The sequence below is a fragment of the Hydra viridissima genome, unplaced genomic scaffold (genome assembly GCF_058129835.1).
Source record: "Hydra viridissima isolate aposymbiotic clone 2 unplaced genomic scaffold, HvirCarnegie_v1 scaffold_11, whole genome shotgun sequence".
NCBI lineage: Eukaryota > Metazoa > Cnidaria > Hydrozoa > Anthoathecata > Hydridae > Hydra > Hydra viridissima.
In genome coordinates, this window is record NW_028324310.1 from 9,917,995 (window position 1) to 9,936,501 (window position 18,507).

The following is an 18,507-nucleotide window of genomic DNA, read 5'->3' on the forward strand; positions in this document are numbered from 1 at the left end:
GAGGGGTGAAGACGCAGTGCTTCACTAGCGACAAGAACCAGCGACTAATGTGATTAAGCAAGCACCTCGTGCTAACGACTATCGCGTACGTCAACTCCAAAAAGACGATGTCATTGAGATCATCGGCTGCGATTAAGTATTTTACATATCGAGGTATGGCTTGATATCTTAGAGAGTTTCGGTTTTTCCATATATCTCGTTGCTGGACGTTTTTTCCACGTCAGTATCAACATAATAAGATAGAGATAGGCCTGATATTTTTCTTCAAGAGCCTTGAACTCCTTGATAGTAAATTCACCATCATTGATGGCGGAGCTTCTACTTTTCTGGAGGGAGGCAACTGCAACATAAAATTGGGTAATAGAGTGTGATAGCTCTTCGAAGAGGATTTGTATCGCTTTTCGATGATACTGAGCAGGCTCGATAGAATGCTGCATGTTGATCCAACACGCGCAAGTGCAATCTTAGAGATTGGCCCGATTCCAGACGCTGCGAGATTAGCAGCAATGACACCTGTCAGCAGATCAGTCATATCAGAGATAGTGACCCAGACCGTTAGCCTTTTGGCGTAGTTTGTTCTCTTTTTCGATAGTTGTCGGTTATCTTCAGCAAGTTTCTCTTTTTAACATATCTACTGGAGGACCATCTGGAATCTCAGGGCAGAACTATCCGCAGTTGATAGTGTTTTTAGTGTCGACTCTGAGATCACGGATAGTGCGGATAGTGTGATGGAAAGAAACCCACATGGTGTTGGGCAAAGTCCGGTAGAGCCTCTCTCCGCACAATTTATGTTAGATTTATGGATGCGGTTCTTCTCCAATTAGATCAGTGGTATCCAACATTATATCATCCAAGCCATGAAAATTTATCAGGTACACACTTATTATTGGTCTGGCACTGCACCATCAAGTGTCACTTGCCACTTGCTCGCCGCGCCGATAAAAACATCTGATTGTTCAGGGATAAGGCTATCCAAAATTATATTAGCGCCTCCAGGGACTATGATGTTTCTAATCTTGTGTTACCCTGTTTACTCGAGTGGTTCGAGTTTCCAGTCAGCGCAGTACTCCGGTTATTTTCATAAAAGCTATACTCGTGTTCAAAACATGGACAAAAGTATTTTTTCTGATTCAGTGCGCGACGTACCATATTGTGAGACCAACAAGTCAACCACCGAAGCCCATGATTAAGGTGTTGAGTTCCGCCTGAAGATTGCCTGATCACTTACCTGTGGGTTGCTCGATTTGTGACTTTTTGTCTCCTGTGTAAGGCTTGATCGGTTTTTTATTTCCTGTGTCAGGCGTTATCGGATCTATAGACCTTTTCTTCAAACCCATTAAAGTTTATCGTCAAACTGGAAGCAGATGGTGGCGCCTGAAGTAACTCGTTGTTGTCGCATCTTTATTGTTCTCTCGCACCTTGTGAGTCCTTCTGTGATTTCTGGGATATGGCCAGCAGCAATATTTATGACAAAATAATCACTTGTTTTTCCGCCCTGTACAAGTCTGCGCTCGTCATATCTCCAAAACTATGATTGTAGCCTCAATCCCACGGCGAGGCCTGATTCTTTTCAAATTGAACTCAACTATGATTGTTTTTCCTCCCCACGGGGATGTAGAATTCTTTTCCTATTTCGCTCAGACTTCCTATTACAGGGATCAACATTTTTTGTTTAGATACGGAAACACCCAATCGCCAGAGGTTCCTCCTGATGGTGTAATACACGTGGAACCTTTATAGTTCCCTCATGAAAGGATTGCTACAGTAGAGCATGGTCAACGAAATACGCCACCTGGCGGTAGCCATACACATCGCAAAGTTTATGATGTAGATGATCTTGTTCGTTGGGTCGTGCCACTTATCTGGTGGGCAAGTAATAGAGAAATAATAGGACTCTAGCACGTTCTTATATTTTGCACTGAAATAGAAGTCAGAATTCACATAGATCAGCGGAGACTGAACGTTTTCGATGGCTAGAGGACAACGCGAAATTCCGTTAGTAAGCGAGGGTTTGTCATTTTTGAGTTTCACGTTATCCATCGCAAAGTCACGCTAAGAGTGAGACTTACCGGGATATAGACAAACTTTTCATCACATTTTAAATTAGGATAGCTGCTCTTAATACCGATACAAGTATCAACATTCCCATTCGCTGGTATGTCTGTCAGTCCCGGTGTTCCTAAATTGTCTTCTTTCGGTACAAACTTTGACGGATCCTAAATCGCAACAAGAACTATACCGCCTGGGATTTGTCCCCTAGAAAAACCTGTGACTATAATTATCTCCCATGACTATAATTATGTAGTCCTTCTTTTTTTCAACTGCTCTTAATCTGACACGGCGTCGGTTATATTCATTTACTGCAGCGATCATGAGTCCTGCACCAGCGACGAGAGCAAACCAGAGGTTTTCGGTGAGGAATCCCACAAGGTCGGCTGCGATTCAGAAGATCCAGGCAATAATTGAACCGAGTATGCCAGTCTATACCTAAGCAGCCTTCCCAGCGAGCTAGCGCAGCGCGTCTTTATGCCTACCTTTGGTGGCACTCTACCAAGTTACTCGATTAATCAGGCTATCGGAATGGAGAAAGCTGTGAGCACCGCAACTATCGTGATCCCCTGCTCTTGGAATATTGTTCTTATTTCTTCTCTCAAAGAGATGCTTCTGTCTCCGATCATCCTATCTATAAGGTCATGTATCTGTGCGAACTGGCTTTATAAGCCTTCCTATAACTCCTTTATTGCAGCTTCCGCATCAGCGTATTCTTTTTTTTAAGCTGAAACTTTATTATTCTTCTGATTATTACCTGTCTAGCTGTAACCAGGCCATCAGCATATTTTCTGAGTGTTGTTTTGGGTGACGAACTACTCGTGGACGGACCTGCTAATTTTATTAATGTTTCAGGAACGTTAGCCGCAATTTCTGGTGGTGGATCTCCTGAAACAGCCTCCTTGAGTTCCATAGTTTTGTTTAAATCATTTTACTATTTTGATCTTGCGACCATCCCAATCAATGCCTAAAGCTCTGAGCTCCGCTACAGATGCTCCAAATAAACTGCGAAATTCAAACCTTTCTTTGCTTGTCAATGCAATTTTTCCCCCGCTAGGCCTATGAAACTCAAGGTCACTATTAAAAATCTTGAAATCGTCTTGAGCTTTTGCTCTATCGACGCTCTGCTTCTTTTCCTAATCAAAACTGGGTCGTTTAAGTCTGTCATAAAGTTTAGTCGTATTTACTTCCGCAAGGGTTTCATTGTCAACACGTTCCTTGTATTCTTTCCACGCCTCTAGGCTTTCCCCCACAGGCCCACCTGCCAAAACTTGATCGTCTACGGTAGCACTAATAACAGGGTTAATATCGATAAAACTGCTATCCTGATCTCTTGTTTCACCCCATGTCTCCACTTCTCCTCCTATTAATGGTACTGTTTCTCCTTCAGCCATATCTTCAGTATTTTATGTAGCCCAAGATGACTTCTCCGTCCAGCATGTATGGCACACAGCTCGACCCCACACGGGACGTGCTTGCCCGGCACGATATCCTTAATGAGAGGTTAATAACCCTGTCAACTTTGCCCGTCAGCTCTATAGCAAGTCCTTCTGGTCAAACGTTGCATATTTAGTTTCCAGGCCTAAACAAAGATATGGTCGTTGTGCCTGGCACCGTATGGTTAGTCTATGATGTGACCCTAACGAGAGGCACGGACCTCAATGCTCGTTTCGTAAACAATCTCGGTCGTCCCACAGTGGATAAGCTGACTATCAGGATGCAGTGGAAAGAACTTGTTTGTCTTTAGCCCTATGTTGATTATTGGATTATGCGAGACTTGTTTATATCTGCCTTCCAACAAGTCTTTCCTGATCGTCTGATGCAAGGCATTTATGATCATGCAGATTCTGGCAATCTTACCCTATTAAGGTCTGGGGCTTCTTCGGCGGTTGCCATTAAACCGAATGCTGGTGTTGTTACACCTTACGGTAGGAAACCCTCAAAGTTCTGTACACCACTCGACTTTGAAATGGTTAAAGGAAGAACTCCCTTCTACCCCTCAAGCTTCAAGGATCAACTGCAATATGAGATTGTATTCAGCGATCAATCACAGGTTGTCATATCGACTGACACAGGAGCAGCTGTCAACTACTCTCTTAATAGCATATCGCTAGAGTTTGAGTCTGTCTCTTCTGCTCATTTGTGGCAGAAATCGCTCTAAGTTCTCAAGGACGCGTCACTCTGGCTTTTGAAAAAATCATACGCCATAGGAGGGTCAAGCAAATAAGTACGCTGACCAGCTAGTTGTTCGATGTCAATATCTCATGCTTCAATCTGATATACGTCGCGATTGCCTGTCCCAGCTCTTTCAGTTTCGCGCGTCAGCTAGAAACAATCTGCTATACTCGACTGGTTTACTAAGTTACAGAATGTTTGAAAAAACATGTCACCGTCTCGCCGGTACTAATCCGTTCATTTCTCCTGAGACAATTATGGTCTCTAACGAGTTATTTATCCAAATCCTTACCTGATTAATTGCAGGAAACCGACAGTTCCTCGCTGTTGACTTCTGCAGTACAAGCGATCAGCATCTTCATGGTTCAGGCTTGAAACTAGTAAAAACTGGTAATGACATAACTATAAATATAACTCGTACCTCGTCTAGAGCCATGTCTGTCAATGTGAACCTGTTCATTGTGCTAGACGCTATAGAGAAGTTTGAAGAGAGTTGCTTCATAGGAGCCTCTTCTAAAGAGACACAGGCTTAGAGGCTACTATTCAACTAGCCTCACCATTTACTACATCACAACCAAAAGCCAATAGTCAACCATGTTGCAAGCCGCGCCTACACGCTGGGCCCACCTCTGAGGGCTACCTCGCCAAACTGTTTAATAACTGTAACGATTGTTGCTCGATACCCCGCTCGCCACTCTTTCATTCGCTATCTCAAAAGTCTCAGAGGTCTCAGAGGTCTCAGAGGTCTTAGAGGTCTCAGAGGTCTCAGAGGCTACCTCGATGGCTACTCCCTGAGCTCCTGGATGAGTTGAAACTCTCATTGTACGTCTCCTCTGCCTGCCCCCCCCCCCCTGAGAGACCAACTCTGAGCCCATAGAGAGGTACCTCTGAGATACCTTAGAGGCACCCCTCCGAGGTACATCTAACCGGTACCTTTGAGGGGCACCTTAGACGATATCGCTGAGGGTACCTTAGAGTCTAACCCCTAAGCTCCGAGGTGAGTTCAAGCGCCCAATTTACATCTACTAAAGCATAACTACTATTTTTAACGGTTATTATCAAGTCTTTATTAAAAAATTCATTTTTATTTACAAGTATTGTTTTTAACTTGATTAATTAATCAACAAAAGAAACATCTAAATCTGATATCTCAAAATAATCCGGGAAAAATTTTCTTGTTTAACAAGGACTTAGTGTTTTAGTAGTTCTTTTTACAAGATCTACTAACACCTCCTCTTCTAAAAAAAACCCTTTTTCTTGAATAATACAGACTTTGTCTCGCACATTTGATTTAATCTTATCATTTGTGGTTCTGCAACGAACTTCTCTACGATTCCTTCCTTTAAGAAACTTTAGCTTTTTTCTCTCAACCAGTTGTTTTACTATTTAGGTAACTGTCTCTTGTGATTTTTGTATCATTCTTTTAATTTGACCTAAAAAGCTTTCAAATAAGAAAGATGATAAATGCTTAGGACTCTGCTCAAAGTTAACACAATCATCAGCTAAATGAATAACATCAGTACAAAGAGAAGCATTTGCCTCCAATAATCTTACACCATGCTTTTGTGTGCCAACTACCGTGCATCTTTCACAACTATGGTAACCAATATGCCCAATAATGCATTTTACAAATGCTCTTACAGGCGCATCACAAATAAAAGCTTTAACAGTAACATGCAGCTGTTTATATCCATTACTTTCCAACTCTTTCATTTCAAGATTAAAATCATTAAGGTACTCATCCAAATATGTTGGTTTTCCCTAAACATATCAAAGTGCAACAGCATATGGTACTTTCCTATTAACTAATTAATTAACGTTAGCCAAATCAAATTCTTTTTACTATTTTACATAGGTGCAGCATTAATATTTACAATTATATCAAGCTTTTCCTCAATTTTAGCTGATACTGACATAAAATATTCAACTGCATTTTCAACACTAAGACATATATATACATATATATATACATATATATATATATATATATATACATATATATATATATATATATATATATATATATATATATATATATATATATATATATATATATATATATATATATATATATATATATATATATAATCACCTTCAAGGGCACAAATCGAGTCAACTTTTGAAAGAGATTTTTGTTTTTGAAATTTGGAATTCAGCGTTTGAACACTTTTTAATGTGCTTGACACTGCAATTGCTTTAATGACCAACTGAGATAAATATAATGAGTCAAATTTTACAATTCACAAACTTTTAATAAAACACAAGCTTACATTTATTGCATATTTTTAAACATAACTTTTAAATTTGTCCTTGCAAACATCTTTTACCATTAACATTTAAAACACTGAAAAAAATCCTATAAAATTTCCTAAAGGGTAATATTGTAGTAATTCGTCCATGTGTTTAAGCAAACGGCACCTAGATTCAAGTAAATCAATGAACATATAGTGTTTAGAAGGAAACAATGATTTCCTGTTGACAAAGTTCTCATTGAAATAACCCCGTTTACAGTTGATCTCTATTGATCATGAATATCAACACAAAATCAACGTTGATCGACATCTAATAAATGCTTCACTTTTTAGAGGGTTCATATACATATATACATATATATATACATATATCATATATATATATATATATATATACATATATATATATATATATATATATATATATATATATATATATATATATATATATATATATATATTCCCTCTAAAATATATATAAATATATGTATATCTTTAAATATACCCTCTGAAATATATATAGGTATATGTATATCTATATATATACTCTTTATGTATTACTGAAAAGGAAATTTGACGAAGTTTCCTTGAAACACTATAAATATAATTTGAGGAATTTTTTAAGTGTAAATTGAATGCGAATTTGTAGAGGAGACTTTTTATTGAATAAAAAAAGATTAAGTTTTGCACAGTGATTATATATTTATATATATACACACATATATATATACACACACATATATACACACACACACACACACACACACACACACACACACATATATATATATTAATGCTATTGTTATTATGTAAACTAAATAATTAGCTAGGTTTATATTACATTACTTAAAGTTTCACGCAATAGATAGCGATTCCACGGCTCAACGAAAAACGTTTCACGTTTGACAAAAAACACGTAATTTTCATGAACTTTACTCTCTTATATCTTTTTGTATGCTGAAGCAAACACCTTGAGGTTTTTTGCATCAATTAGTGATACTCAACCTCTTTTCAGCCATACATAGAAAGTACTATGATTTATATGACTTCATTAAAATTTTACCTATATCTTAAGACCACTTTTAAGAAAAAAGCTTGAAGTGGGAATGATCTTTTAAAACGAAGCTTTTGGAGGTTAAGATTCCTTAGTACCAAAACACATCCAATTTTTACAAAACTTTCCGTATATATTAAAAAAGGGATGAGGAATCTAATGGAATGTGGACACTTTTTAACTTTTATACATAAATTTTTAGTTCTTAGCGTTTCAAAACTTTAAAGTTAATTTTTATAGAAAAAAAAAGTGTTTTTTAAAAGTGTCCAGGTGGAAATTGCAAGTTTAGCCTTTCCTCTTTTTATAACAAATATTTATTTATGTTTTCTTGAAGAACTGATTCTAAGGATTTGTATATAGAAATTATGTATATATATACATATTATATATATATATATATATATATATATATATATATATATATATATATATATATATATATATATATATATATATTCCTTCGCATATTTTATGACGTTTTTTGTTTTGATTTTGCGTTTCCGAAATTTTAACTTCAAATAAAATTGAAACTGAAAGTATGCTTCTTGATTAAAGACTCCAGTTTTCAAGGCAATAAAGATAAATTTATTAATGTATTTTGTTTGGATTGTTCAACTACAAGCTTGATTCTTACAATTTTTACTCAAGTCTGTACTACAGATTCTTTAAACTGTTTTTTTCAAAACAAAACCCGGAAATAGTAATCAACTAACGTTCACAAAATGTGTAAGAAAGTTATCAGTTTTTTTTTTCAGTTATTTTTCTATTTTTTATATTGGTTTAGTAAAAGAACCTATGAACTCTAATGATAATTTAAATTCCCTTTTGTTATAATTGCTTAAGTTAAGTTTAATATTAATTTTAGCTACCAAATTGTTGTCAGTAACACCAACCTACAAGAATATTTTGGGTTTTCTAAATATAAATGATGGCATTATTTCTGTCAAATATCCTGATTTTATATCAAATAATAACCACTTTTTAAAAATTTGCAAAGAAAAAGGAAAATATAACTTGACTTGGCAAAATCTTTCATTATTTTTTACAACCAACTGTAAATATAATATCTCTAGAGTGATGCTAATTAAGTACTTGAAAAAGTTTAAAGATTATGTTGCAAAATTAAATCAAGCAAAAAATTTGGACTTAACAATAGCTTTTTTAAGCTCTGTTTCATCTTTTAGTAATGCTTTTTCTGATGTTGTTGGTTTGTCACCTTCTGATGTTTGTTCTACTTCTATCCACAATAGTGAAATTGTTCCAAATCATGCTACTGTTTTTGTATCTTCTGACTTAAACCTGCAAATTGCTAATGATGATTTTTAATGCTCTGTTACCCCGAATTCTATTCTATACACTCCTTTAGGAAATAGCTCAGAAAAATTTTTTCTTGAAACGCAAGTTAATGAAGAGAATCTCTCAGTTTCCAATTTAGATAAAACACTACCTATATTATCTGGTGATTTGACTTATCAAATAAAAAAATACAAACAGAGAATTAATCATCTCAAATTAAAAAATAGACGAATTAATAGGAGATGTAATGAATATAAAAGAAAATATCAAGCAATCTTGTCAAAATATAATGTCAGAAATGTCAACAAAAGAGAAGTTAGAAAGGATTGTAGGATTAACCAATTGTTGCAGAAAATTTTTGAATTGGAAAAAGAAGTTGAGTTGGCTAGAAAGCGTTCACAATCAGATCGACAAAAGGCATGGTATTTAAAGAAAAAATTGAAAACACTGTTTTGAAAACATCTGATGAAATGAATGATTCAATCTTAATCTAAATTATTTTGAAAATCTTTCAGAAGAGCTAAAGGAAAGAGTTAACTTTTTTGAAAAAAATATAATTGATGTTTTTGAAGGAGGTAGATATAATGATAAAATTCGCTCTGTATATTATGACCTTTTAAGTAAAAATGTTTCTGTTAATAATGAATCTGTTATCAGAACTGTACTACAAAAAATGGATGGTATTTCATGTGGCCCACTTCCAAAACAGTCTTTGGCTGCTGAATATTTAAGTGAAATGAACCTTTTATCAAAAGCTCAGGTTAGAGAGGCTATGTTGAATAGTACACACAATGTTCTTCATACAGATGGCACAAAGTATATTTTTAGAGAGATTGGTAGTTTTCAAGTCACAACATGATCTGGAAGCTACACGTTTGGGATAGAAGATATGTTTTCAGGCGAGGCACAATCTTATTTTGGAGAGCTAAAAAATTTACTCACTTGATATGTCTCAGATATTTTCAACTGAAAAGGAAAACTATGAGGATGATCTTCGAAAGCTTATTTTTTCATTCAAACCTTTGATGACAGACTGCAGTATAGTTAATTCAAGTTTTTTTTAGCCAATTTAAACATTGGAGAGAAGCAATTTTGCCTTTTGTTGTTGAAAACTATGATCGGCTTCCTTTAAATAAAAAATTAAAAATTTCTCAAATGCATCATGTTTTTTGTGGCTTACACGTTATCCATAATTTAGGAATATACGCAGAAAAAGCAATCATAGAATGGGAAAAAGTGGTTGAGCAGGAAGGTAGTATTCATGGTGGTTTTAAAAATTCTCAAAACTCACGTACCTTTGATATTTTGTATGAACTTTCAAAGCCTACAAGTTATAGACATGGCGATAAACAGAATGGGAAAGCTGATGAATGGAAAGCATTTTTGCATAAAAAGTTTTCAAAAAATTTTATGGCTTTATTTTTGTATCATCGATTTAACATTATATTTTTACTTGGAGGAGCAACGTATTTTCACAAAGATCATCTTAAAGAATTTGTTTTTAATCTTAATGGTTCAAATTTCCTTCATGAATCAATTAGGCATGATATTGACAACATAATTTTTCATGCTTCAACCAGAGCACTGGAAATTTTTAATAAACTGATATCAGGACCTCTTTTTCTTATTATTGAAGAGGAGGATCATATTTTTTCTTTGAATACTGTTTTGTCGCAAATGTTTAATTATTTTGTTTGTTGTTCTTCTGATGCATCAATAATGTTAAGTGATTCTACATTTTTTGATGTCAAATATCTCACTTTTGGATGCCTTAACACAAGAATGTCTTGAAGTTATATGTTGTTCATGTTCGGTTATGATCCAGAGTCAGTTAAGAGACCAATTGCCTGGAGGAAAGTATCACAATCCAGATGTTGATGTTCTCAGGGCCGGCCTTACGAATTGCGGGGCCCAATTTAACGAATGCTTGCGGGGCCCACCTGATTTTTTTTTTACAATAACTACTATTAATAAAACTATTAAAACACATTTATTATACAAAAAAACATAACTCCACAAACGAATCAATAAACAATAATAAAAATATTACAATGAATTTAAACAAAACAGTTCTTGTTATTGTCATAATAAACAAATAATCTATAAGTCAAAGTGGATCTTTCTTGCTTTTTTGCTTGCGAAATCTTTTAGAATTTTTTCATAATTAATTTCTCTACTTATAGGAGATTCAATTGATATTAGTGCCAAATTGTTTAGTCGTTCTTGGTTATTTACTGACCTAAGGTAGGTTTTAATTAATTTTAGTTTTGAAAAACTTCTTTCACCGGAAGCGACTGTAACTGGAATTGTCATCAGTATTTTTAGGGCTATGAACAAATTTGGAAATGCAGTCGACCTATCATTACAAGCCAAATATTTAAAGAGTTCTTTGGGTTTTTGTTGTTGAACGGGCAGTATTGGCTTAATTGCCTCCATTTCTTCGGAAAGCATGAACCCTTCTATATCTTTTGTAATGTCTGTCAAAGCAATTTCTAGGTCGGCTGAATGTTTTCTGAGATCTTCTTTAGACATATTTTGAAAATTATATAGAAATCCAAAATGTTTATGGTGTTCTTTCAGCTGCATAAACCGTGGTTGAAGAGATTGCAATGCTTTGTCTACAACTTGATTGAAAAAATTTACCCGGAATTCTGTCTTGGGGTCTAAAATTGGTTCGTCAGAAGATTCATAAAGAAACATTTTCTTTTTCTTGTAACAGCGCTTCTGTTGAAATATGGGTTAAACTTCTAACTCATTTGCAAGCTCTTTGGCATCAATCAATGCTGCTTCAAAGCCTGTCTCTCGGTATGTCTTCAACCAATCAAACAATTTTTCAAAAGATGTCAGCCCCGCGGCAATGTCTATGGTATTGCTTTGAAGTTCCTTGCTAGTAAAATTTACTTGAAACAATAAAGAGTGCCAAAAACATAGTGCAACCAGAAACCTATAATTTGTCATTTGGCTTACTAATGATTCAGCCTCACTTTTCCCTTGAGCATCATTTGTGCTTTTTGCTAGTTCTTCTAAAGCATCACACACTTCTGCGGCTTGAAATCGTACAGCTTTAACACTTTCCATTCTACATTCCCATCTTGTTTCTGATAATGGTTTAACAGACAGGCATTTCACATGCTTTTTAAAAACAGTCCATCTTTTTGTAGATGAAGCAAAAAGAGTGTAAATACGCTGCAGGGTTCCAAAAAATGTCATGGCATCTGAACACGTTTTAGCCATATCTCCTAGAACAAGATTATAATTATGGCACACACAAGGAGTATAGAAAGCTCATGAATTTCTTTCCAAAAGTCGTGCTTGCACTCCAGAATTGTGCCCTTTCATATTAGCTCCATTGTCATACCCTTGTCCTCTGATGTTTTCAACATCTAGTCCTAGCATTTCAATTTCTTTCACAAGAGTGTTAAATAAATTTTCACCAGTGCTGCTCTCAACTATAATAAACTTTATAAAATGTTCATAAATTCCTGCTGGGACATCTGAGTGTGTGCCATCAGCGACATATCTTAGCACCATTGACATCTGTTCCTGATGGCTGATATCAGGAGTGCAGTCAAGAATCATTGCAAAATACTTTGCCGACTTAATTCTAGCAATAATTTCCTGTAGAACAGCTTGGCCTATATTATCAATAATTTCATCTTGTATGGTCTTGCCTAAATAATGATCATGAATGTCTTTGTTAATAATTTTCTGTATATGATCTTGCATAACTGGATCAAATTTTCCTAGCAATTCAATGACGCCTAGAATATTGCCATTATGTGGATTTCCAATTTGTTCTTCAGACCCACGAAATGCCAAGTTCCTTTCTGCCAAAAACTGTACAGAAGCAACAAGTCGCTCAAAGACTTGATTCCAGCGTTTTGTTTCCTGTCTTATTAATTTTTCATTTAATGTATTAACAGTTAATCCAGTAGATAATCTTTGCTGCAGTTCATAGCAATTAAGTGTACATTGCAAATGTTTTTTTGATTTTTCATGATCCTCTAATCTTGTATGAATATTTGACCAGCTGTCAAATCCAGAAGTAGCAAGTGTAGAATCAGAATTTGTGTCAAAAAGTTTGCAATAGTAACAGTAAACTTTATCAAATGATTCAGAATATATTAGCCATGGTCGTTCTATAACTTCCCCATTTTTTAATTTTCTTTTACAATGAAATTTCGAAAAATGTAACACTTTTTCATTTTGCGGAAAATTTTCTACAGTGATCTTAGGGGGTCCTTCGTTCACTAAATAATATCTGACATTTTGATTTATTTTATTTGGCCATGTAGCAGGGTAATCTTTTATCTTTAAAATATCACATAGTGCTGGGTTTGAATTTTCTTCTCTTGATTCTGAAATATCCTCATTATCCTTGTGTGTGTTAACAGATATATTTATACATAATTCAGATGTATTTTGTTGAGCATTACATCCAGAAAGAAAACTACTACTGCCTTCTGATGTAATTTCTTTAGAAATATTTGTTTCAATGTCGTCTGACTCGACTTGTTTGTCTGATTTTTCAGTTTCAAACAGATCTACTGATTTACTCAAATATTTATCTAACGCAAATTTTTCTTTTTCTGCTTCAGTTTTCTTTACCTTAGCTAAGGTTCTCTTCATGTTACCACTTAGATATTTTCTACCGACGTCCCTTTGTCTTTTACTCATATTTTGGCTTGTGTTCTTCAAAATTAAAAACTTATCTCTTTTTTTACTACTAAATTGCACAATAAAATAAAATAGTTTAATTAAACAGTTTAATTAAACTATTTTATTTTATAAGATTATTATTTTTTTTTAAGAGTCTTAAAATTATCCAATAAAATTTATATTGTCTTAAATATAAAATATTTACTGAAAAGCGAGAAAAGTTTGCGTTAAACAAAAGTAAATAAAACTAATAGTAAACAAAATGAAAAATAATTAAAGCATAAACAAACAAAAAATATATTACAAACATTTCAAAAGTATATACAGCTTAATCTTTAACAATATAAAAGCTGCCGCCATGTTCATTGCTTGCCTCGTGAATTTTCGGAAATAAGTACTTCTGGAACTTTCGAAAGTAGATTGGAAACTAATATATTTTATACCATATACCGCAATAACTAAGATAAACTAAAAATAACAATAGACGTTACCATGCGCATTAAACGTTCAACGTTAACTGTACGAATTATATTAAGATTGATAGAAATTTATAAAAAAAAATTACTGCCATTTATAATGATATGCTATAAATTGCGGGGCCCCTACCAAGCGCGGGGCCCTATTTGGAGCAATCGGTCAAATCGGCCTAAGACCGGCCCTGGATGTTCTTGAGAAAACTCAAAACTCCCCACGTACTAAAGTTGTGTCTGAACGTGACTTTGCTTCTTATGACTGCAGGTTAAAAATGAAACCTAACATGACAACAGTAGCTGCAGCTGGTGTCATCATCTTTAACAATAACAAAACAGCTGATTGGCTAGATGGGAAATCCCAGGAAGAAAAGGCTAGTTTTACTAGCAAGGCGAAATAGAAAAGGGTATATCAGAAAGTACAGAGAAAAAAAAGCAAATATATTGCAGTACAAAATCAATGAGATGGACAAGCGCAACTTAGAAAAGGAAATAAAGGAACAAAAGACAAGCGAAGAAAAAGAGTTTTTGACAACAGAAATTGGAAAGGATGGTGGTTTAATTTTGTGTAAAGAGGATTTGGAGCAAATCCTAGGCACTGAAAATGAAATTCTAATGAAGTTGCAAAGACAAATTAAGTTTCGAAAAAAAGTACTTCAGCAAAAATTCCCAGAAAAGTGGTTACAGTTAGGAGAAAAGGGAAAAGGTGAAAATTACAAGAAATTTGGTATAGTGGCATTAAAGACAAACCTACTATCAATTTTTGAATTTTTAAAAAATGCTCCAGAACAACGAGCAAAAACAATAAAATATTCAGTAATCAGACAGAATAATGAAAGACAAGAAATGTTGTTAACATTAAAACAAAAGGTCAGGTTAGAGGGTGAGGCTAGATTATTAATGGAAACTGGAAAAAAAAAAAGAGCAGGCACATCAAAGGGTAGGGTTCCAAAGTTTTTAGGAAAAAGAATTAAACATAAAATGGTAGATAAAGGTGGCAAGGATGTATGGTATTCAGGGTTTGTAGTAAGTGTTTTAGATGACAATGAATTTAATGAGGAATGCGAGTTTGACATACTATATGACGGATTTGAGGATAAATACAATATTGAGTTAGTCAAAGAGTGGAGGATGAAATGTGTTGTGATAGAGGGAAAGGCTGATGCTTATGTGGAGGGTAAAGTTTGAAAAAAGCATAAATGTTGTTAATATTGCTTTTGACGCAATGTCAATTCAACTTCAATTTATTGTATTTATGTTTGTTATTATTATTATTCAATTTAATGTCTTTATGTTTGTAATCTCTTTGATCATCTAGAGCTGTGTTTGCGCACCCGCAATTCTTTATATGTATATTTGATTTCTGTTGTACCTCTGCAGCCATGGCAACATACTGGTAAGTGATGCCTTCTATTTTAGCCCTGATTTACCTGTCAATAAATGTATCCTTGTATTTAGGTATTTGTAAGTCATTATATGTATGTTTTTGCAGGTGCACCCACAAGTCATGATATGAATACCTGTCTTTTGTTCATCTCTGCAGCAGTGTTGATTTACCGGTAAGTAATTATTTGTATGTTTGTGTGTACGCACCCATAAGTCACTATATGTTTGTTTGTGTTTATGTGCCTGTCAGTCATTATGTGTATGCTTGTGTTCTTTTGGACCTCTTCAGCACTATTTAGGTACAGGTAAGTCCTGCAAATTGTTGTGTTTATGTACCTGTGAGTCATTATATATACACTTGTCTTCTGTTGGAACTGTGGCCGGAATTTCATGTGATAATACTGGTCAATATATGTAAGTTTCTTTTTATGTACCTTTAAGTCATTATATGTATGTTTGTGTTCTGTTAAATCTATATATATATTTTTTTAAGATCTTTACTTTAACAAGGTGACCACTCCAAGCAACCACTTTTAGAGTTGGAAGTTAATGGAAGAGCCAAGGCAAAGTTTATATAGCTAATAACAATTAACCGACAACTTAAAAGGTTGCAAAAAGATTGGTAATTTTATCATGCCAGACTTTATCAAAAGCCTTTGATATCCAGAGAAGTAGAATTTGCTTAACCACTTCTATCTAATGCTATGTAGTACTGTTCTGAAACAACAGTTAGAAAGTCAGCTCTAAGACAAGATGGTTGAAATCCACGTGTTTTTTATTTTATCTGCAAATAGAGCCACCTTTAAGCTTTTCAGGATGATCAATAGTTATGGCTAAAAGTTAACCCATTACTTAGTTACACTAGTGTGAATTAGGAGCGTTCCGTGCCACATAGTCTTTGTGTTTTGTATTGTGATGTTATTGTTGTGATGTTTTGTGTTGATAGACAACTTGGCTTACCTTCTCGTGGTGTCTATTGTTAAAAATGATTATTAGGTTGTTTCGTTACTGAAACTTGCTACCTCTAAACATTCACTAAAAGCCAAGAAATAAGTTTTAGAATAAAAACATTTTTTTATGTTATTTTCATTTTTTTTTATCTTAGGCGTTTTCATAAGTTCACAAAAACAATCTTAAAGAGTAAGTTTCTTATTTTATAATTATTTTGGTTTCAAATGTTTTTAATTTTTACATTTTTAAAATGAATTAACAAAATATTTTTTGCACGTTATTGTTTATCTGTGTTTCTAATAATAATATTTTTACATTTTTAATATTAATATTTTTAAATTTAATAATAATATTTTTACATTTCTGCTGTTATACCTGCCTATTGCTGTTGTAAGAACTCCAAATTTCAAAAAGTTCATTTACTGTAAGTTATTTTCATTAAAAATTAAATTTTGACTTTATTAAAGAACCTTCTGTCTGTTAAATAGGTCGTTCTGAATAATTTTGACAGTTTTCAATGCACAAGAAGTTTCTGTTTCAATGCACAAGAAATTTCCTTACACAAAAAGTTACTGATCAGTCGGTAAATTAAGCAATAGTTTAAAAATGTATTATTTGGATTCCATGATTCGATTATGCATATTTGCATGGTGTAATTATAACTTAACCCCAAATTTTGATATCCAAAACCAAGTGAATAAGTAAAAACCCTCAGCCTGTAAAATAGAAGATTCTGGTCAAACCCTTCCGATTTAAAAAAAAATTGGATCATTATGGAAAATTTCAAGTGAAATGTAACAACAGTTCAAAAATATCAAATACATTAAAAGTCGATATGCCAATTGGTTTGTGCTGCCTTTTTGCAGTAATTTACTGACCAGTCTGTAAATTAAACAATAATTTCAAAATGATGCATTATTTGAATTCCATGATTTGATTATGCATATTTGCATGGTGTAATTGTAATATAACCCTAAATTTTATTTTCCGAAACTAAGTAAATGTGTAAAAATCCTTAGTCTGTAAAATAGATGAACTTAGGCAGTCCGCACAGACTAAAAAAAAAATTGTGGTGTTTTATTTGCTTATAGTTGTTGGATCACTATGAAAAATTTAAAGCCAAATGTATTAATGGTTCTAAAGTTAGTCAATATGACACCAAAACTAAGTAAATAAGTTAAAACTCACAGTCTGTAAAATAGACGATTCTGGGCAATCCCTTCAGAATTAAATTTTTTTTTTTGTTGGTATTTTGTTGTTCTCAAGTGAACTAAGGCGGGAAGCCAGGATTTTTTCAACAAAACTGTACTTATGCTATAGTTGATATTTTTTTTAAAAGTTAAACAAAATGCCACATATTTGGTACCGTTGGAAAGATTTTTTGATGAATTTCTTGATGCAATTAAAATATATATTTTATAAGTAACCTACGAGATAGGGTAGGCGCTAGAAAGTAGCCAATATTTACTACAAAACCTGTCCGCGCACAGAGATTAGCGCTCGTTTTCGGCTAAATTTTGCCTCAGAATATCCGTTGAGCTTTGAGCCATACAATTACATCGTCACAAAGTCTTTTAAATTAACATAGAGCTCGAAAATTAAATAAAAACCACCTTTTTTTTGTTTTACAATAATAAAACTTTGTTTTTTATAGAACAAAAACAAAAGTGATAACGTTTGTCACGTACTTTTTGTGCACAGTTTTCAGTCGTGTTCACTAAAAAGTAATAAAAATTTATAAATAAATTATGGTTCGGTTGCGCCAAAGATAAATGTAATAAAAATGAGTCTCGGTTGTATTTTACTCGGTTATATTTCCTCAATATTCTCGGCTGTAGTTTTCGGTAAATTTATTATATAAATTATCTTACGCGTCATTCGCATCAGAACTGCTTTTTAAAAATTGCTTATATATACAAAAGAAATTATTGACGCCAAATACGGTTTGCATAAATTATAAAGTTCTCGGTAGCGAAGCTTACCGCGGTATGCATAAGTTATTAACGAAACAACCGATCGAATTTAACTAAAGCTTTCGGCTTTTTTTTAGAAAAAAACTGGTTTCCCGCCTTAGTACACTTGAGTTTTGTAGTTGTTGAATCAATATGGAAAATATCAAGTCAAATGTAATAACGGTTTAAAAGTTATTCAAAAGTCAATATGATCCAAAAATACTCTCTTTTTCGGTGCCATAACAATGCAAATTTTCCATACT

General features: G+C 33.8%; 1 pseudogene; it reads left to right on the forward strand.

Annotated features, from left to right (window-relative positions):
- The first annotated feature begins 1,530 nt into the window (after positions 1 to 1,530).
- LOC149882098 (uncharacterized) lies at positions 1,531 to 15,164 on the forward strand (annotated as a pseudogene).
- Positions 15,165 to 18,507: the final 3,343 nt, after the last annotated feature.